The sequence below is a fragment of the Parasteatoda tepidariorum genome, chromosome 10, assembly GCF_043381705.1.
Source record: "Parasteatoda tepidariorum isolate YZ-2023 chromosome 10, CAS_Ptep_4.0, whole genome shotgun sequence".
Classification (NCBI taxonomy): domain Eukaryota; kingdom Metazoa; phylum Arthropoda; class Arachnida; order Araneae; family Theridiidae; genus Parasteatoda; species Parasteatoda tepidariorum.
This window is the reverse complement of record NC_092213.1, coordinates 7,592,927-7,615,111: the sequence shown is the minus strand read 5'-3', so window position 1 is coordinate 7,615,111 and position 22,185 is coordinate 7,592,927. Positions and strand designations below refer to the sequence as shown.

Sequence of the window (22,185 nt, the reverse complement as noted above, 5' to 3'; positions counted from 1 at the left end):
CGGCAAAATTAAATTCCTAGTGCACTTTAGCATCCAAATAGAGTCTCGGTGCTGCCATCTAGTGTGGCAGAAACTAGACGTCCAAATTAACATGATCAACGGTATCTCACCCATTGTGGTGGTGGTCCTGAAAGAGTGGATACCACCTCTGGAGAACGCACTAGGTCTGTTCATCGGCAAGACCGATTGTGCAGCTCATTGGAAATAAAATTAAAAAAAACTTTAATAGACGAAGGGGTGCATTTTTTTAACATGATGATTTTTTTGTAATCAATAACGACCGGACTGTAGTGTTATCGATCAACCAACATCCCCAGTCCTAACGCCAAGAATTTTAAATTACAAGTGAATGAAAAGTTCTCCATGGACATATAGGAGCATGGGAAGAGATCCATAGTTGCTGATTTATCGATAGATGAAATAGTCGAAAGCAAAGCCCACACCGCCTTATTAATATTGCATTTTGTATAATTTGGCTACTGCTTCATGACCAGAAAGACCGTGAAAAATTAATATAACCGGAATCATTTTTGTGGTTAGAGAAATAAAGCCGGTTAGAGTTGAAAAATGCCTTATGATGTTCAATCGAGACATTGAATTAATGAGTTATACATTTGTATTGAATTGGGTACTTCAATAAGAAAAAGACCTTCCTTACCCACACATGTGACCTATGACATCAGCGCCAGCTAATATTTGTCTGCAAAATGGTGAATTAAAGTTGAGCTAAAATTCTCCACATAAATTAGAATATTAACTAACGATAGGTTAATTAAACAAAGAACCGTATCGCACATCGAATTAGTTGAAGTGTATTTCTTTCTTGTCTACTTCTTTTACTTTTAACTTAGATTTATTATTAGTTTGTGTATTTTATTGTAACCCTGATATTATTTTTGTTTTGTGTACCTGGCAACTTCGATGCATAATTAGTTGATTTTTATTCCACATGGCTTCATGTCTCTGCCTTTGTGTTAAATCTCTTTGAAAGAATTAAAATCTTCGCGAAAGAATTTAGAATGTGTTACTGAAGAGAATCAATACTTGACGAGCTTGGCTTACTCGAAACAGAATGGAAAGATCAGTTGCTGACGTAAATAAATGCCACGTTTCAACAACCAATCGGGATCGAGATACCGGCACTACGTCACTTGCAAGTATGCCATTAAAAATTTAGCCGATAAATTGAAATAAGTTACTGTTAAGAAAGCAATAAAATTTTAATATTTCCCTTTTATAAAATGTGATAACAATTAAACAATTGCTTTAATTTAATTACAATTGGATTAAGTAATGATTAAAAAAAACTAATTCATGAAATTAAAGAATTCTTGAAAAGCTGGGAAATATGTAATGCCTACTATGACATCACAATGCAGATGTTCCAGAAGCAAGAGCTAAACTTGCATTAATATGTTCATTTTAATTAGTTTATTTCTTTTATCTTTCTCGTTTTGGCAATACCATTAGATATCGTTTTGTATTTGTTGACAGTTTGTATGACTAAAGTTTAATTTTATGTTAGTTTTAAAGATTGTTCTATACAACCATGAGCACATACGCTTATGTACAATACAGTACATATGGCAATAATCAAATATTAAATTTTATAAATGTTGCAAATTTATTTTTCAATAAATAGCGTTTAATCAGACTAAACATGAACCATATAACGTTATTTCTTATTTAAAAAATTTATATATTTGTGAAATATTTGAGATGATCATTATTTTCTACCATCAATAAAGTCAATTATTCTATAAATAAAATAAAAAAAAGTTCAGCTTGTTCTTGCAACAATGTTTCAAGGTCAAACGACAGGTGTATCCTTTGATCAATAAATATTTAATCTGCCTTTTCTATAGGGTGGAGGTATAAAGAACAGGAACTCCACCCATGAGAATGCAATCTTCCTTTAATCTCCAATTAAGACGTTCTGCAACAATTGGTAGGAGTATTGGTGCTGCATAATTCATCACTTGACTGTCACTGGAATTTCCAGGGACTATAACTTTTGCACATTGTTTATTCAGTTTCCGTAAGAGCACTGTAATAAGCTTTAACGGCAGAAAATTGCATTTATTTTGGGATTTATCTGCCTTTAATAGTAAGGAAATTGTTCAGCAAATTGCTAAAGAATCAAGTGCATTATTTCCTTCCAAATTGATGAAGATTAGAGGAATGTTTCCCATGATTCAGACGAAATTCCGTTCGATGATAAATAAAATTTGTTTACAGTTTTATTATAAATAGTAAATAAAAGTATGTTTATTTTCAAATAAATTGTCAATTACTTTATTCGTTAGCATCATTCGCAACAAAAATCTCTAATTTAATTGAAAAGTTTTTGGCAATATAGTGATAAGACACACTTTTTAAAACGAGTCATTTTTATATAGCAAACTATTCCTTAGTATTGTATCTAGATAAGTGTTTTGCAAATTTTCCGCAATTCTCAATAGAGAGTTAACTCCTTCTAAATACCCCCTTTTGCTAGTTTGACCTTTATGAAATAATGGAAGAGTCAATGGGAGTTTTATGACTTAATGGAGGATTCAATATAGCCCTTAAGCTAAAAAGTTTGGAGAACTCTGGTTTACGAGATTGGGCACAATTAAGATGTAATGTCTAAAAATAGCTCTTTAATTAAGCGTTTGTGGCGTAAATATCACTACGATTATTAAACATCAATTCCCTTCTAGTATATAAGACATGTTAACTCGATTCAATATTGTACCGTTTGATAAACGAAGGTTGTCGTATGTTCTTTCCCCTCATGGGTGATCAACAGATGCGACATGAACTCGCCTACATCGAAAGTAATGCCCACCTCGATGAATGGTCTACATTGAACAGATTGCTATCTGTGAAAGCGTCATTGTCCTCTTCGCGCTGTCGCTTCTCAGTCTCATTTACTCACAACGGCATCCTGCACGCACTCAACTGCTAATAGCAACACAGGATAGACCACAGACACAACCGTGAACTTAAAACAGCTCTCACCACAAGTACTCAAAATCTGGTGAACTTAATACAGCTTTCCTGGTCTTCCGCGAAACCTCATTGAAACAATATCCGTAGTGATATCCGTTCATATAATTCTATCCCAGATAAAATTCTGGATGGGGGAGTATTGTGGCGTAAATATCACTACAATTATTAAACATTAATTCCCTTCTAGTATATAAGGGATGTTAACTCGATTCAATATTGTATCTTTTGATAGATGAAGGTTGTCGAATACTCTTTCCCCTCATGGGTGACCAACGGACGAAGTTGAAGTATCTTCCTTCATTAGTTGTTTAGGCAAATGAATATTTGTTTTGTTCGGAAAAAGTACCCTAAAAGTGGCTCCACTACCAGTTAGGACAACATATTTTGAAAAAGTTGCCATAAACTATGCAAGAAAATTGCTGACATCAAAGATGCTCTACAATATAAACCAAATGAATCTTTCCCCTTCTATGAAGAAATTTGTATGTTGTCAAGCACAGATAGTCATAATCCAGAAGAAGATTTCTGAATCTACACAAATATCCTTGTATTTGCATTCTAAGATTTAATAAAGTCTTCAATTTATTTCTAAATATTGAAATATTAATATTCTCGTTTGTTAAAAATAATGTAAAATATTCGTCTCAAGGTTTCATGCGGAAACCGGTCGTCTCCAAGTTCTAATTATATGTTTAATTATAAAACTAAGTGATGTTATTGCATAATTGCAATAGAATAATATGTAATCAGCCATGTTTCGATTAGAGCCCCTGAATTAGACAGGCCGACTTATCATTTATTTTTGGAGCAAAGAGCTAACATAAGCACCTAACATAACTAATACTAACATAACGTTAACTTGCGAACTTGTTTAATCCAATATTGCTTGATAGGTCAGCTCTGATAGTATAGGAGCCTTAGTTTCGATGACAGAAAACTTTAAAAAAAACTTTGAAAACAAACTCTATATATCAAGCGGGTACTTAACTATTCAGTTTTTTGTATTTAATTAAAATTATTGTAGTTTTGATAGAGATAACCGGAAAGTATTGTATACAATTTTTTTATAAACATTGTATAAAAGTATAATGCATGTTAGTTTAGGTATTAATAAGGGAACATTACCTTTGTTGAATACTTATTGAAGAGAAGTCATTCTTATCAATTGCTTTTTCATCGTTTGATCATTTTCATCATCTGCTGAAAAGCATCTCTAAATGTTCTGCTTCTTGATTGAAAAAAAGCGTCGAATTATCTTTATCCTAAAAATAAAATAATAAAGCTGTTGTAGTTCAATATCCATTAAAAAAACGTATATAGTAAGAAATATTCTTTTAAAAATTAAAGAGAAATTAGAGTTATAGTTCTTTAACCTTTTTCAGACCTAACACATGAATGAAAATGATTTTATTCCTAGCAGTGCGCCTCTTGTTCCTGAAAATAAACTCCTCGTAACAAAAATGTTCTTTTCCACTTTGACTAATTAATTAAAAGTATGGGGATTAAACTTTAACTTTTAATAATTTAAAAGTACATGCTGCTTACCTCTATAAATTTTTACACAAAAACAACAGATCAGTGAAATGATGTATAAACGATAAAACAAGTAATAAAAAGAGGACTATTTATGCTGTTTAATACAATCAAAAACAAGAAGACCGATAATTACGATCTCCAACAAGGTTTATAAGCAATAAAATGAGTCGCCAAAGAAGGGAGCAAATTAAACGCCCTAATAATAATACAGAACTTACCAATACCTATTTTTCTAACAACTGATCCAGATGTAATAAAATAGAATTATTATAACATAAACGCTGATGTCTATTAATTTTAAAAAAACTGATCACACTATGCAAGATGCCCAGTGGAGAACTGATTCATCTCATAACTAAAAATTCCGGAGACAAAGGATGATAAAGGAACAAAAAAATGGTTATATCAATGGGATTCCTACAAGTGACGATCCTGATTGGTTGTTGAAACGTGGCATTTGTTTACGTTAGTAACTTTCTTTTCCTTCCATTTCGAGTAAGCCAAACCTAGCAAGTGTCAATTTTCTTAAGTGACACATTCTATATTCTTTCACAAAGATTTAAATTCTTTCATTATATATTTCTTACTTAATACAAAGATAGGCACGAAGCTATTTTGAACATAAGCAAACTTATTATGCATCGAAGTTTGCCAGGTACACAAAGCAAAAATAGATCACGGTCACAACAAAGTACTTGAAAAAATAATAAATCCAAGTTAAGTAAAAGGCGCAGACGAGAAAGAATTACATTTCAACGAATTTGATGTGCGATGTGGAGCTGAATTTAATTCTAACATATATGAAGAAAGTTAGTTCAACTTTAACACGCCGTTTTGCTTATAAGCGATCAGCTGGCGCTAACGTCTTAGATCATTTGTGTGGGTATTTGTAATCTTCTTCTTCTTGAAATGCAAGTACCCAATTGTGAAAATTCTGAACATTTTATGCAGAAATTTCTTGGAATTCATTCACAAAAGTTACCTGCAGATAGAGCCGCACACCATCGGTGACCAAAGGTATCAGTTTTTTCAGTTTTTTTTATCGGATCAGATTAGGAGGTACAAACCATGTATTCAATTGAGCAATGCATATTTCTGGCACTAGAATAACCACATGTTTGATTACCATCCTAAAGTTTCATTTGTTTTTAAAATACATCCAGCATTGAACAGGCTGATAACCAAGCCAAAGTTTAGGAGACTTTACTCCCCTAAACTCTCTAATAGCCTAACCCTTACTGGTGCCATAGCTAGACGTAAACTTACCTCCCGATCACAGAAGAAAAGTTCTATCTGAGAACTTAATTGCGAGCATAGCCAGACTACCCTCAGGACACTTTAAGGGAATGAAGATATCCCCCGATGGCCAAAGAACTTACAATACTTGTCCTCACTGTCCTGAAATCCAACTTTCTCTAGGTCATATTTTTAATTGTCCTTCTACGCTGGCTTAACTCTACAACATAGACCGAAACCCCACAGACTATCAGCTGCACTGTTCGCTAAAATTCTTCGACATTGCCAGGACTGTTTCGGACAACTCGTTTGGACAAACTCTATTTAACCTAGACAAGACAACAACAAAATTGTTTTCAGGAACTTTATACAGTGTAAAACGCTTCATTAATTTTTAAGGGGATGTAATGGGTGAAACTAAAGGAGAAATTATTGTCTTTACAAGGCTAGTAAACAAACAATTTTAGTGCTATTATNTTTGTCGGTTCTAAAGCCCAGATAATTCTTCACGCCAAGAATACATAGATAGAGTTCAAAATCATTGCATTATTTCAAGTGGCTCTTAAACTATGAATTTTTTTTATTTTCCTTTGAGACAGAGACTCGAAAAACAGCGTTAATTTGCAAGAACAAAGAATCAGGATCCTTAATGTATCGGACAGAGTGGTAGACAGTAAAGTATGAGCGGTCATTTTTAAAACTAGAGAAAGTTCATTTGGAGCTTAAAATCGTTTAATATTTCTTTGCTCAATATTGATCAATGCTGCATTTCAATGTTTCATCAAATTGAGTTGAAAACATAAACAAAATTAATTAACCTTCGTAAATACTTTAAAATTCATTAGAAAACTGATCCGTAAAAACCTCGAAAATAAAAATAATAAAGAGTGGACTTATTCCACTTTCAAAAATAACGACTTATATTTCAAAAGGGAGCCTGGTGATTAACCCCTGAAATAATTTTTATGACAAATATATTTTAACGCAAACGACATTTTAAGTTAAACTTAAATGCATCGAACAAAAATTGGCTCAACTTTGAATAGGGTACAATTTTGCGGTAACCTCTTTAAGGTCTTATATTAAACCTTATTTCTGTTCGAATTTAGTCATAGTACCGATCAATTAATTTTAAAAAGTACAATTATGTGATTCAATTTAGCATAGTCTTAAATTTAAAATGCACGAGAATTTGGTTCAATATTAAGTTTAAAAAGTACAATGATACGGTCCAATTTAGCAGAGTAATACGTTTAAAAAATACGATGATATGGTTTTTGCAGAGAGCTACACAGTATCATGTTTAAAAAGCAGGATGGCATGGTTTAATTTAGCACAATATTATGCTTAAAAAAAATACTATTGTGTGGTTAAATTTAGCACAGTATTATGTTTAAAAAGTATGATGATGTGGTTCAATTTAGCAGAGTAATACGTTTAAAAAGTACGATGATATGGTTTTTGCGGAGAGCTAAACAGTATTATGTTTAAAAAGTACGATAATGGAGTTTAATTTAGCACAAATACTATTAATATGTTTGAAAAATACTATGGTATTGTTAAATTTAGTCTCGTATTAAGTCTAGAAAGTATTATGTGGTTCAATTTAGCGCAGTATTATGTTTAAAAAATACAATAATATGGTTTTTACAAAGAGCTACACAATATTATGTTTAAAATGCAGGATGACGTGGTTTAATTTACCACAATATTATGTTTAAAAGCGCGATGATGTGGTAAAATTTAACACAGTTTTAAGATTAAAAAGTAGGATGATGTCGTTCAATCAAAAGTCTCTATAATTTCTTGCAGTCTCAATAAAAAAAAACTTGCCCATTCACAATAAATAAATAAAAATGTGTCGCGTGCTTTTTTTTTTTGTTGTTATTATCAATACTGTTACTTATTTTCGTCGAAAAACGCACTCTATCTATAATATCTATCTATAACAGCTTTATATCTATAACGCTCTATCTATAACAGTTATATAAAGCTTCATGCGGTCGTACAGAGCTAAACGAAAAAGTTTAAACCCAAATCCTTAATAATCACATTTTTCACAATAAAAATCTTACTTCTTAATTAATTCTTACCAATTCTTAATTAATTCTTAATTAATTACTTAATTCTGCTACCTAAAAATTCTTCGAAATATAAAATGGTATGAAACACACACAGATTTTTTGAGAGTTTCACAACTTTATTTCGTTGCTAAATAGCCAATCACACCTTTTCAAGACATCTCTTAACACGTTTTCATAAACAACCTATCAAGCAAGGGGTGGAAGGAAAAAAAAACTTTAAAGAAAACACCGTCGGCTCTTACATTTTATAATGAAGACTGATGACTATGCCCCACGACTGAGTTAACAGACAGATTTATTCTTTATTCATGTATTCAAAAAAACTTTTTTTCCCCCTTTCCTGAGCTTGTACCCGACATCAAGTTTATTATCCACCAGGAGGACTCTTGCCAGACGTTTCTCTTCGAAGATTTCAGCCAAGAGTGTTAAGTCAAGGTGACCTTGAGACGTTCCTCTTAACTCCATGAACCTTCCCCCACAGAGGTAAAGGATCTAGTGACTTACTTTTTTAGAAGATTAAATTAAAATCCTTCACAAGGTTGTTCTTCAGAGAAGTAATATTTAGAAAACTTTTTTTTTTTAAGAAAATAAAACGAGTTTAAAAATTTCCTTTATGTTTCTGTAAAAAGGAAAAACACACCTTCGGCAACATTTTCAACAAGAACTGAAGTCTTAGTACAAGGTTTATAGATCAGGTCCGCCATTTTTATTTCACCCAAATTGAAAAATAGCACATGCTTCTGCTCAGCAGAAGGTGGACAGAGGGTGGGTACTTTTATTGGATGCTATTCCATGTTTAGAGCATGCAATAATAACACTAGTAACAAGATTACAACATGTATTGCTCTTTGCAGATTTATTGTAACCAAAATCCTCCCCGGAAAAAAAGCAGTATGCTAATTTAAAAAGAATGCATCTCTAAGAGTATCTAAGCTACAAAGAATGCGAAAAAAATAAGATGTTCTTAGAACAAGGTTTCTGTACCAGAACTTACTATGTCATTCGAAATTAACAATATTACAATTCATCCCGGTACTAACAAAAAAGGTGTATAGTTTGTATATAGAACTCCTCTCGCTACAAAGTCTAAGGTCGTCTGCCATTTATGGAAACAAGAAATGGCGTATTTAAGGCTGTTTTTCGAATAATGTCGTCACATTAAATTATAATTTTTTTACGAATAATATGCTATTATCATAACTACTGTTCATCTGTAACAGTTCATGAATGTTAAGTCAAGTTCGCTTATCTAAAGCCAGCGTTATTTATGATTATTATGAAAATGGCGCAAAACCTCAATATGGAAATAAGCCACAGTTTTGTGAGAAAAAAAAAGCGTGGCCTAATTTTTTGATATTTAAAAACTTACTCCAATGGTGCATTATCTGGGCTCATAAAAATTTGCAAAAACTGAGAACTCGGCTGTTATTTTGTTAATTTTATTCTAAGAGGAAAGATTTCGTCAAATTGGTAATTTTTAAACAAAGTTTAAAAATTTTTAAAATATTTTAAGTTATTGGTCTGTTTAAATCCCCCAGATAATTCTTCACAGTAAAATTATAAATATAGGTTAAAATCATCGCATTGCTTCAAGTGTAAGGCACTTAAACTGTAGCTTTTTTATGTTCCTTGGCGACTGAACTTCGAAAAACCGTCAGGGACCAATCAGGACAAATTCAGGCCCAAGACCCACCAAATTTTCCGGGTCCCTCACAAGATATTTTGAAATTAAATTACTGAAGAGTAGTCCTAACAATGAAATAAAATCTATTGAACTGCATAATTCACGAGGAACATTCTGAGAAATTTTGAAAGCAGACAATTGAAGATTATTTTTCTAAGATAAATTTTACGTATCATAAATTAACGCAAAACATAAAACAACAAAACAATGTTATATCAGAATAAAAATAGTTTGAGGGCCACAAACAATTGAAATCAGTGATTTTTGCTACAAGTCACTGATTTTTATTTAATACTGTTTATTGTAACACTGTTTTTCATTTAATACTTAAACCAACACAAAGCTAACCCATCTTTCATTAAACTTTTTACTAATTTTTGAGGCCCCTCTGAAATTGTGGGCCCAAGGCCCATGCCTATTGAGCCTAGGCGATAATCAGGCCCTGAAAACCGTATAAAAAAACAGGGATCTCTCTCGCCGACTCGAGCCAAAACCTGTCTTAAATATTGACCTAACACCTCTAATTGAAATAGTTTGTTAAACACCGCAACCACAGCCACCGCCAAGTTCTTTCCATAGACAGACTATAATAAGTGGGTTAACTGAGTAAAAGTAATAATAAGATTCTAGAGCTGGAAGCAAGTCTGGAAAACTTTTGGGTTATATGTGTTTACGAGAAGATGTGAAGACAGGCTGAATGCTCTAGAAAGTCTTATTAATTAAATTGTATTTCAACTTACCAAATCAATTTCAATTTACCATTTATGAGATTTTTTCTGTATTTTTTAAAATCGAAAATGCCGTTAGCCATGAATTTATTTAAGGAAATTATTATCACGGTATAACTAAAGTGCAAGAGTTGCTATGTTCCAAGTGTTGTCTATAACTTTTTTTTTTCGAGAAAGTACAAATTGAATGGTAAATAGCACAAGTCATATTGTAAACAGTACAAGTACAATTGAGTAATCGCACTTCGGGAAAAAGAAGACCATGTATACCCACACATGTGACCTATGACGTAATCACCGTAATCACGTCTATTACTTAACTTTGTTATAATTTATTATTTGCTTATGTATTTTATCGTAACCGTAATAATTTTTTTGTGTACCTTTCAACTGCGTAGTGTGGGTAACAAAGAGCAGGTGTTACCCACACTACGCAGGTAGCCCTCCCATTATAAAACAGGGTGACTCGTTTTTTTCTTCTTTTTTTTTTTTTGTAAAAATAAATCGAAAATAGTTATTTGGGAATCATATTGCGAATTACGATTATTAACCCTTTGACACCGGTGACCCTTTTATAAAAATTTTCTGACGTTCTAACTACAAGTAAAAATATATTTTGTTTTTCAATCATAAAAGACAGCCTAGTAGTTATTAAAAAAATCTGTTAGATTATCGGAATTATATTTGTGCTAAAATATGAAATCCAAAAAAATAATAATAATTTCAGAAGTTTTTCTTTTCATTCGTATTCAGAAATCGATCGATAATTGATTTCGTAAGTTAAAAAAAATTTTGATGGTGAATAACTGTTATTCTGAGATCTGAATAACTACAAAGAATTGCAAATTTGAACAATTATAACTACAAAACAATGCAAAAGTTATGAAAAATATATTTAATAAAACTCCTGCGAGAAAAGGGTTTAACGTTGGCGCTCCCTGTGCTACCACTGTCCGCGTACCCTGAAACCAGTGGTCGAAAAAACTACATTTTCTTTGTAGTTAGCTACAACTGCTTTATTACAATTGTATATCTACTTTCGAAATGTAGTCACTATTCGCTACTTAGAAGACAAATTAACTGGAGAACTTAATTTTCATCAATATTCAATATGATTTTGAATAAAAAAAATTGGCTTGGTTAAATATGAGGAGACATTAAGAAGTTTTAATTCATGTTTACATGAAATAATTTTTTATTCTGAAGCAATTTTTACGAATTTGTTCTTTTAACTCTCAAACTCTGTGCTTTTCTTGACAGTGATTTATGAAATGCTAGGAAACTATCAAAATATTTGTGAGAGGTTTTAATGGTCTCTCCTAAAGGTTAAAAGTCTATGGAAAAAATTCAGTGCTTCCCAAAAGTTGTCGTAAATAGAAAAGGTCGCTACAAAGCACTGTGTGCCAGAAGACCATGATCTTTGGCCGAAAGTCAAAAATTAAATTTTGAACTAAAATATATGTAGGCAGTTTTAATATAGTAGCTCAAATTAAGTATTCATAATCATTCCAAACATTATAATTTAGTTTTTGGGCCGACAAGAATACAATGTAATGAAAAATATGTTTTAAAAAAAAAAAAAATTTAATGTAACTTTGAAATTTTTATTTCAGAAATATATATAGGAATTTCACCTTACTGTTGCATTTTTATCAGAGAAATTAGTCTGAAATTATTGTACAATTTTTCAATTTGTTGGATTAGTTAATACTCTTGACAAACTTATAGTTTATATCTTATCATTTGACATTTTCCAATGTTTGAATGACTTTCGAGACTCAGTTCCAAAAAGTTCCAAGAGGTAATTAGCTAAACTTTTTGCTAATTACCTCTGTTTTTTTGTTGTCTTCTTTCGAAAAAACCTGCCCATTTTGCTCGTATTGCAAAGGTTTAGTCCACCTTTGCAATACGGGCAAAATGGGGCAGGTTTTTTAAAAACAAAATCATACCGAAAAACAAAAATTATGTTTTTTTTTCATGTTTTAACGTTATTTTATAGTTAATTCGCGTTATTTTTTCATATTACTTCGGAAATATAATTTGCTTTTCATTTTTAATATAAAATTACGAAAATTATTATATTTTCATTGCTATATTTAATTATTTAAACGTACTACATATATTATTTTTTTATTTTTGCTTGCCATATTTCAGCAGCCATTTTGTTTTTTGAGGCATTTCAAAATTTCACCTTCGAATTCAATTTACCTGCACATAAAAACCCCAAATGAAAACCCCGAATTTTGAAACAAATTTTATCGAAATACTAATTTTGGCCACGAAACCTTGGATGCTGGCCCACTGTGCAAAGAGATGGTCTTTCTTAAAGGTAATAGAACCTGGTCTTACCTGGTGTCATCTTTGAGTGTTATCACCTCAGTGAAACTTTGGTTTACCTTAGAACATTTTAATCTTAGAGGCACTTAGCCTTGAAAGGGAGACACTTGAAATTTTAGTCGACTATTTTATTTATTCTATTGGGCTTATTTTAGTCTTTTTATTTTTATTTTTAATGTGATTTTTCATATTTTACCATTTGATGTTTTACTTGACCTTACTTTTATATGTTTTTACCTGTATTTTTGGCACTTTTATTGTCGGTTGATTTTATCCACTTTGATGTTTTAAGCACTTTTAATCTTATTTTTATTTTACTTTTTCGATTTTGGGATTTTTCCTATGTGTTTTAATCTTTTAATTTAGTACATTTACTTTTCTGTAGTTTGGTAGTGTTTAGTCACGTGCAAACGGGTGAAACCCTTATCCGCAAACTCCCTCGGGGGTAGGTCGGTTACTATTGGTCTTAAAGGTAATAGAATTCATAAAATAAATAATTATAAGATTGGTCATCGCTGCTCAAGTTAGCCAGAGTCCATAGTTCGGGAATCCTAGTTATAGCAATATCGGAAGTCAGAAAAAAAAATCCTATCCTCAAATAATGTCTAGCAAATATCTTTTTTTGGTGTAATATTCTTATGAGTTGAAAGAGACAGAGCCTATAAATGGAAAAGCATGAAAGAATTTTAAATGACTTAGCTTTAAAAAAAAATCATATAAGAAAATTTACCCCAGACATTTACTTTTGCTTTAACTTCTTTCGTTTATTTTTGCTTTTACCCCTTAATTTTATAGTAAAATTTAAAGGAATCCATTTTTAACCAATGCCCTTTAAAATTAACTAAGTTCAGTTCAGTGTACTTTGAATTTTACTCAATTAACGAAATTTTTTAATCGGAAAATCGAAATTTTTGAAAGGTTAGGAGAGAAACTGAACTCTACAGACGATAATAACATCCACGTATTGATTTACAAATGACATTACAAGAGATTACAAAGTTATTTTTTTAAGCGGAGCTTTTTAGAATTGATTTAAATTTACATTAATTTTAAAGAAATATGTATATTAACGGAAAATAAGTATAAGGGGAAAGTGATCGTTAAAAACATTTGATGATTCATCATTGGCAACAGGAATTATTTGTTTAAATACGTTTTTACGCGAAATTAAGGAAGAAATCTAAAAATATCATTGTTTTAAAAGGAAATATTTTTTTCTTGGTGTAGAATGGCAAGAAAGAATGCAATATATGCAATTTGTTTTTAAATAGCTTAAAATATTTCTGCGAATTGAAAAATATATGAAAAATACCTTTATTCAATAGTTTGTTAGAATGTTCTTCTAGTTTAAAATGAAAAAGAACAGATGTTTCGAATGAAAATGGTATTCTTTCTGACAACGAGTATTTGTAGAAAAATGGATACCTCCAAAATTTCTTAAATCTTTTATTCACAACTTCAAGTTCATATATCTTCAATATTTGAGAATCCTTCCCTTTGGCGTTAAAAAATATCATATCGGATTGCGAAACTTTTCTTAAAGTGCTTTTAAGGAATTCTTTGTAGCAGGCTAGATTCTTTTCTTAGTATCAAAACCTTATTTTATGGTAATATTTAGAATAAATTTTAGAGCATGAATACGAAATTTATGGCAAGATTAGGTAACATGTTCTTACGTTTCTAGTTTCGGATGTAAAAAGGAGAGAAAAATTCAAACACAATTGATTAATTTGTTTTTTCATAACAGACTAAAATTTTAAGTGCAAGACAACATGATTGATATCATTCTTATCTAAATTCCTTAACAATTTCATATAAACAGGTAGTTCTAATTGCAGCTGAGTAATCAGAGTAACACTATAAAAGCAAGTATGACATTACATTTTATAACTATACCGTACAATATATTGCATGCCAATAAATAATCTTTGAAACCAATCTCTACACCAGCATGAATTAGCAGTTCTTTTAAGTATTTTATTTTTTATACAAAGGGCTATGAATGGTTGACTGAATGTAAACAATAACAAACTTTCTAAAACCGGAAGAAATTTAGAAAACTTCCGGTGTATTCCTCCGCCTATGTTATGCTTACTAGGTGATGTGTGAACAGGCTTAATATTCCGAGAAGTTTTATTATTGTAATTTGTATTTAAATTTGCGCTTAATTTTACCATCCATAAGACTTTTCTGTAGTTTATAAACTCCAACAATTCGTGAGCCGAAAACAAATTTAACAAAATTAATATCACAACATTAATAAAGTGTAAGGTTTGCTACGCTTTGAGTGTTTTCCCTTATTTGGCTGTAATTGTGCAAAATATCGCTGTTTGTTGTTTTTTTGGTAGCATCTTGGCGTGCTCGCGAGGTCTCCCGAATTCATTTGTTGTTTGTTTCGTTGAAAGTTAAATTGAAAGAACGCGTCATTTTGTTGACACTACAAGTATAATAATATTGAATGGCGCGCTTTTCCAAGCTTGTGCGTAAAAAACAATCGGAAGTTGTAACCTGGAAGTCTTACGGTGAATTTTAACCCATAACGCCATCTGTGCTTATCTTTATACGGTCAACCATCCGTTAGCGACGATCTGGGAAGCATCCCCCGAGGATGATCCGAAGACATGACATCACATAGGGGGTGGCTCCCCCGTTTCGGTAGCACTTAGCGGTAGATCACTTGCACAAGGACCCAAGCGGGGTACCCTCAGTCCCTTCAGCGGCTGATCAAAGTGGTCGCCCACGCGCTCACTGACCGCTGCTAGTGATGCTTGACTTCGTTGATCCATTGAGTACCGTACTATTCGATCAGCCCTCTGTAGGACCACATAAGTTTTCAGCAGAAAAAAAACTTGTCCCCTCCCCTTTCCTTGAATTTGCCAAGTACCTCAAACTGATAAACCCAAAAGGTTAAAATCGGGATCATTTCAACTCTGGAATACAACTATCGTTTTTTGCCTACTTAGTTTACTATGCTTTTCTCCATTTTCTTAACTTTTTCTATGGTTTTGATATATGATATGATATGATTTGATATATGATTCATGATAAAACAATGCACTTTAAAACTGTTGTTTTTTTCGAACTATGAAGCTTAGTACATGGAGAAATGGTAGGCACTGTTTGTCCCCAATGTGATTTCCAAATGCTGTTAAAATTACTATAAATTAGGGCATATAAAAAGATTTATATTCATATGCATGTTAATCAAAGGTTGAATGAAATACAATACAATACAGAAAAAAATGGAAGACTTTCTAAGTTTTGCATTTTTGGAGATTTTCGTCAAACGTGAAAAACACAATCATTCAGGTTTTCTGAGATGATTCTTTACCGGCAATAAATTGGAGTAGCGGCTTGACTTCGAAAGTTTCACCAACTTGAGGAACCTAGTAGTAATACTTAGGTATGCAGTCAACCTGTTCGTGCACATTTGAGAAACTTTCGTCTTCTGAATAGGATACCAGTAATTGTTCATACTCTAAACTAAGTGTTACCTACTACTAAAAAGTGTTTCACAACGCTCAGGTATGTTCACTGACTGGTTCACTGGTTGACACGAAATGCGTACCCAGTGCTGACGTAAAATATCAACGCAATGCTCACATAACGTAAATGCTCGAATTTTACGCATTATAGACCTTTTCACGCGCCCAGAATTCGAAAGCATTTTTTTTCTAACGAAACTGCTTTTCGGTTAAACGTATAAAAGAATCAAATGGAATATAAAAGCCACGGTGGCTCAGGGGATAGAGCTCTTGACTCCCAATGAGGTGACCCAGGTTCGATCCCAGCATCAGCAGGTCGATTTGAATTCTGCTCACGGCTCACACCGACCACAGTGCTGACATAAAATATACTTAAATGGTAGACGGATCGTGGCTTAGAGTCCCCTTGCCGTCAGGATAACCATGGGAGTTTCTTATGGTCTTCCTTTCCATGTAACGCAAATGCGGGTTAGTTCCAACAAAAAATCTTCCACCAAGGCAAATTTCTCCCAATACTTAATCCAGGAGCTCCCTTGTCTTCTGAATTGGTTTCAAAATTACAAGGCTACGGAGTTGAACACAAGTATTCGTAAACCCAAAAAATTAGGTCTTCTGTTCAACGAGGGTTATAAAATAAAAGGAAAAGCTTAAAACGTGAAAAACTGCTCCTTTTCTCCCTTTAAAGTATTTTTCTGGTATAAAATAAGACAAATCAATGCAGTTTTTGGATTAAAAAAAATTGCCTTTCAACAAAACTCTGAATGCCATGCAAAATTTATGAATCTTCTGTAGGCAACTGCGTTGCAACCCTTTTTTCGAATCAAATAGAAATAAATTGCATTAAGAACTTCTTTGGAAAATCTAAATACGAATCTTTCGATAGCTAAGTATGCTACTTGCAACAGTTATAACGAAAATTTTAAATCAAATGTTAATGACATTTTAAGACATCTTTTGGCAACCTGCGTCAACCATTTTCGTAAATGGATTTTGCCAAGTCTGAGTCATTAGTAATCATTTTTTTTTTCTTTTTAGATGCATTTGGGAAAAAGGCCATCACACTCTATCATAATGATTCTCTTCTGAAAGAAAACAATCAGATCGAAAATATCCTAGCGAACAAAATACACACTTGGGATAGGTCATCTGTTGAAACTGTATAGACTTTTCGGTCAATGCGAGTGGGAGTTATTCTTGAGGTGGATAAATTCTTCCATTTGGCACGGCATGAAAAATGGAAAGATTCGACATTGTCATTAGTCACTATAAGAACATGTCAGTCATAGTAAATCGTTGTCTATTCATTTTCTAAGGGAATGAGTTTGAAGGATGGTCAAGATCTAAATACATCAAACTAAAGTCAGAAAATTAGTTTTATGGAACATTTGAGATGCAAGAGGAATTTGAAAAGCAAAACAAAGATGCTGTTAGAAATGGAACGCACTAAATGTTTGTAAAACAAAATAAAGATGCTGTTAGAGATGAGATGCGAAAGAAGTTTGAAAAGCAAAACAAATATATTCTTAGAAATTATGTGACACAAATGTTGTTAGAGATAAAAAACAAATGAAGCTTAAAAGACAAAACAAAGATATTGCTAGAGATAAAATGCAGAAAAAGTTTAAAAATACACAAAAAAAAAGAGATGTGATGCATATGAAATTTAAAAACAAAACAAGGATGCTCTTTGAGATAAGATAAGAAAAAAAGATGCTGTTAGAGATGGGATTTAAAAGATGTTTGAAAAACAAAGATACTGTTAAAGATGAGGTTTTGTTAGAATTTCGTTTGGAGGAAATTTAGTTACAAGTTTAGCGCTACAAAGAACAGTTCAGAAATTAGTTCTACAGAATTGCACCACTAAATACATGCTTTCTGTTCTTAAATGGTTTCTACAAATATTATTCTGTAAATTAAAGCTTTATATTTTGAAGTAAGTTGTTATTTTTCAACAGAATTGGCAAGGGAAAATGAAGGCTTATTGATTAAAACATAACTCTTAACGTCAAAAGATGCTCATTACAACAAATTCATATGCAGAGCATATTTTTTTCCACGAGTTTCTGGCTTTAGTTTAAAGTTTTTTCAACAGATGACGCCATTGTTAAAAAATCAAATAAAACTAATTAAAAATCACATTACCGCATGAGGTTACAATTGATGGTGAATATTTTGAAAATCATTGCAAAGAGATTTTCATTGATTAAAAATGTCGAAAAAATCAGTTATTTTCTTTCATTCATATGTTAACAAACTTAAGCGCCATCTGTCGAAAATATTTTCAGCTGAAACTAAGAACATTGGGTGGAACATTATTTTCACTTTCATGGGCATGAATCACATATTCACATGAATTTGTAGTGAGAATTGGTTTTCTTTTGCACACTTACTCTTTTCCTGCTATGAAATCTTGAAAATCATCGATTTTATTTTGAATGCCGTTTTTCTTTCTAAAATTTTTTCCTCAATGGAATAACTAATTCATTTCCTTTAATTTTATTAATTTTGTCAGTTTAGTCTCCTAATATGGGGGAATGAAACTTTCTAATCTTACAGCTACATACAGTAAATATCTCACAGGTCTTGAAACCAAAGCCACGGGCAATTACAGCAATTACAATCCTTCCGGTAATAGATTAATTTAGAAAATTCTCGCAACTGCCAATAAAAACCCGTGGGACCGAAACATTGTTCACTAAAATTCTTAATTTCCATAATAATTTTAACAACCAATCACAAATAATAGACTTGAAGTACCAATAACGTTACGATAAAAGTACCAGCGATGTTTCAACATAAAATAATCGAGAAGCTACATCATTTAATGCCTTTCGAAGTCTGTCATCTCATTTGAATCACAGGTTAACAGTATTTTATTTTATTAATTTTGACTAAGAGATCGAAATATTTAAGAATATATTTGTTTCCTGAATCTGAGTTTAACCTCTTGATCGTCATAAAACTCCTAACATGTAAGCCACAAGCTATTCCATCAATTGCAAATCTTTTGGGAATCGATTACTCGAGGAAATACTCGTAACTGCCAATGAAACCCCGGGGGACAGAAGCATTAATCACTTCGGTTAATAGAATTCTTAATTTCGAACATAATTTCAGAGAAAATATTCAGCAATTACACGCAGAGTCTTTAAAAGTTAAGTTTTATTTTAACTTCATTAGGTTTGGATAAGTAAAATATATATTTGGGAAATCTATTAGAAATTGTTTAACGGAAATTAATATGCAATTTCCTATTGATAAGTTCGCAGTTTCGCTAGCTTCCTTTTATTAATAACAGCCATCTAATTTTGCATTCATTTAGAAGTATAGGAAAGACGTTCATAAAGATATTCATAAAGCTTTTTCTAGGTTCAAAATATAACTTTTCTTAAAAAGAAAAAAAAATCCATAATGAGCTTTTTAATTAAAAAGATATGAAGTGGACCAGTTTTAACTTTTTGTGGTTTTGTAAAATAAATGCTCCTACAAGTATATAAGTTCTATTTTCGGAGATTAAGTTATGGATACAGTTAATGCTCTAATTAGGTTTATTAAGGAGACTCTGCTACAAAAAATGTTGAAAATGGCGATAAATGAAAATAAAGGTTTTGCCCATTTCTACAACTTGAAGTCTTATCTTCAACTCGGTATTTATACTTTACAATTCAGAAATTTAATTAAAAGAATACTAATAGTTGTAACATAAAGCCATTGTGCTAACATAGACATTTCAATTGTCTTAATAACATTTCAATTGTCTTAAGTTTTAATTTACTGTATTCTTCTCATAGATAAAATTCCGGCATAATGAAATTTTAATTGAATTCAATTAAATTTCCTTAAGATCTTAGATAACATTATGTATTAACATTATGTATTAACATCTTAGATAACATTAACAAATAATTCAAAAAAAAATTTACTTCCTCATTATTATGTTTTTCAACGGAAATAAAAAAATAATAACAGTAACATTTAGATTTTCAGTATGCTGGATACCAATGGGGAGTTAGGATAATTCTTTTTTAATTATCTTCGTATGAAATTTCTTCTCTCAAAATTAATTTCAATTTCCTAACTTTTTTCCTTCAATAGCTGCACAAGGGTGTTCCTCATACTATTATGTTACTCAGAGAAAATAATAAAAAATTTCGCAACAAAAATATAAAGCCACTTGTCTGTTTATGTAAACTGTTCAATTTCAATCACGATCTTCCCCTAACTTATAGTTCAATTTCGCTGAGTACGCGAGAAAAAATTCTCACCAGTTTTGTGACAAAGACTAATATAGACCTCCTCTATGTCTATGTTAACAAAATACACCTCAGTGTTTCAAGAATTATGAAAAATATTTTTTAAAGATAAATAAATAATATTTAGAATAAAGATTAAAAAATCGTTTGATAGTTAGAGACTTTGCACTTTCAATGTGTTTTAAAGTGTTAAAATTAATCTTTTTTGTCCAAAACATGATTCCTTATTTAAATAAACACAATTAAGTGTAATTGTACGTAATTTTTTCATTTCGAAAACTTTACTAGAAATCACGTCCGTGTCACCAGTTTATAATTAGAGAACACAAAATAGAATCTCAAAACAAAACAAACTTTCATTTTTCTTCTTTTTTAAAAAGCCACGCAGCCAATCTACAAAGCTAAGCTTTGTAAAAACAGCGACAATAATTATGTACATTGGAGCTGCTACACATTTACCTTTTTGTTCAATTAATAAACTGAGTTTTAAATATGTTTACTTAATACATAAACTTAGATAAAATAGCAAAATAAACTATTTCCAAAAGAACTCAACTAATACAATTCCAACCTGGCTCGCAGCAACTTATAACAACACACTTCGTTTAGTATTTATTTGTTGTTAGAAATCAGGCTAGCAGAAAATGCCGGTTACTAGTTTAACTTAGAACAAATAAAACGACCCGTAATGTATAGGCTATAGTATACCCAATTACATTAACTTTTACGCTTAATACCAGCTATAGATTTTAAAAATCAATTAAATCTTTAAAACTAATCATTATTACAAACAAAACACGAATATTTTGGTACTAATTAAAGCTCGTTAACAGCGCTGGAAGTCACCAAGTTAGTTTAATCGATTATGAAAACGCTGTTAGCAGTAAATGGCATTTTCAGTACATCCACTTCAACGGCACAGATTTAATTAAATTTTGCAAATTGTGTAACATTCATATTTACCTTCTCATAATGTGAATTTATTACCTCCCTTTCTAAACTCTAGGCTATTTAATTGTTTACATATTTACTCGCATTGGATACTGTTGGAAATATACACTAATTAAGTTAATAAATACTATTGTGCAACTGCATGCTTAAGGGTCTTGTTATCTTTCCTAATTTGCAGTTTCATAATTTGACTGAGAATATATTTAGTACTATGTTAAAGAAAATGGATTTTATTTAATTAACGTACTGCGACAGATGTATCCTGTAAGTGATGCGAATTCCAAATTGGATAAAATATTTGCTGCAATGTAAACTGGAGATTTTTAAGATAGAGCATGTTAAATTAAATTAAGAAAATAGTCAATTTTCCAGGTTTAGCAACTTATTATGGTCTAGAATATACTTCTGAGACCCAGCATCAAATACATTGAGCAGCATCAGGTATAAATTTTTCTTCACGCTCAGAAATAATTAAAAAAACTCTCACTTTTGACGATTCAGTAATGCTTGAGCTGAATTTCGTTAATTTTAAGAATCATTTCGTCATGAAATTACGTGATTTGTGACGAAGCGCGAACTCTCAAATATATTTCCTCAACCTCGTCGTAATGCATATTGGAAGATTAACTAGAATCAAAGAATATATAAGGGAATATATAAGAATAAGAATATATAAGAATATATCACTTATATATTCTTTGACTAGAATGACGAAACTCGAAAGAAGACTAGACGATCGAAGATAAGGTGACGAACCAAGCCTCTTTGGTGGTCAAGGAGTTGATTCCGTACCAGGAAGATCCCGGGTTCGAATCCCGCTTCGGGCATAAGTGTAACTGATCACTTTGTTCAACTTATTACTATCTGTCCATTTGGCGTTGTTGGGGTGACATTCAT

General features: G+C 31.6%; 1 protein-coding gene across 1 annotated transcript in view; it reads right to left on the bottom strand.

Annotated features, from left to right (window-relative positions):
* Window positions 1-22,185, bottom strand: part of LOC107445338 (serine/threonine-protein kinase meng-po) — a 132,871-nt gene that overhangs the window by 51,999 nt on the left and 58,687 nt on the right. Inside the window, exon 2 of the mRNA XM_043052308.2 lies at window positions 4,120-4,256. The gene's annotated coding sequence lies outside the window, so the exon portion shown is untranslated. The remainder of the gene's footprint in view (window positions 1-4,119; window positions 4,257-22,185) is intronic.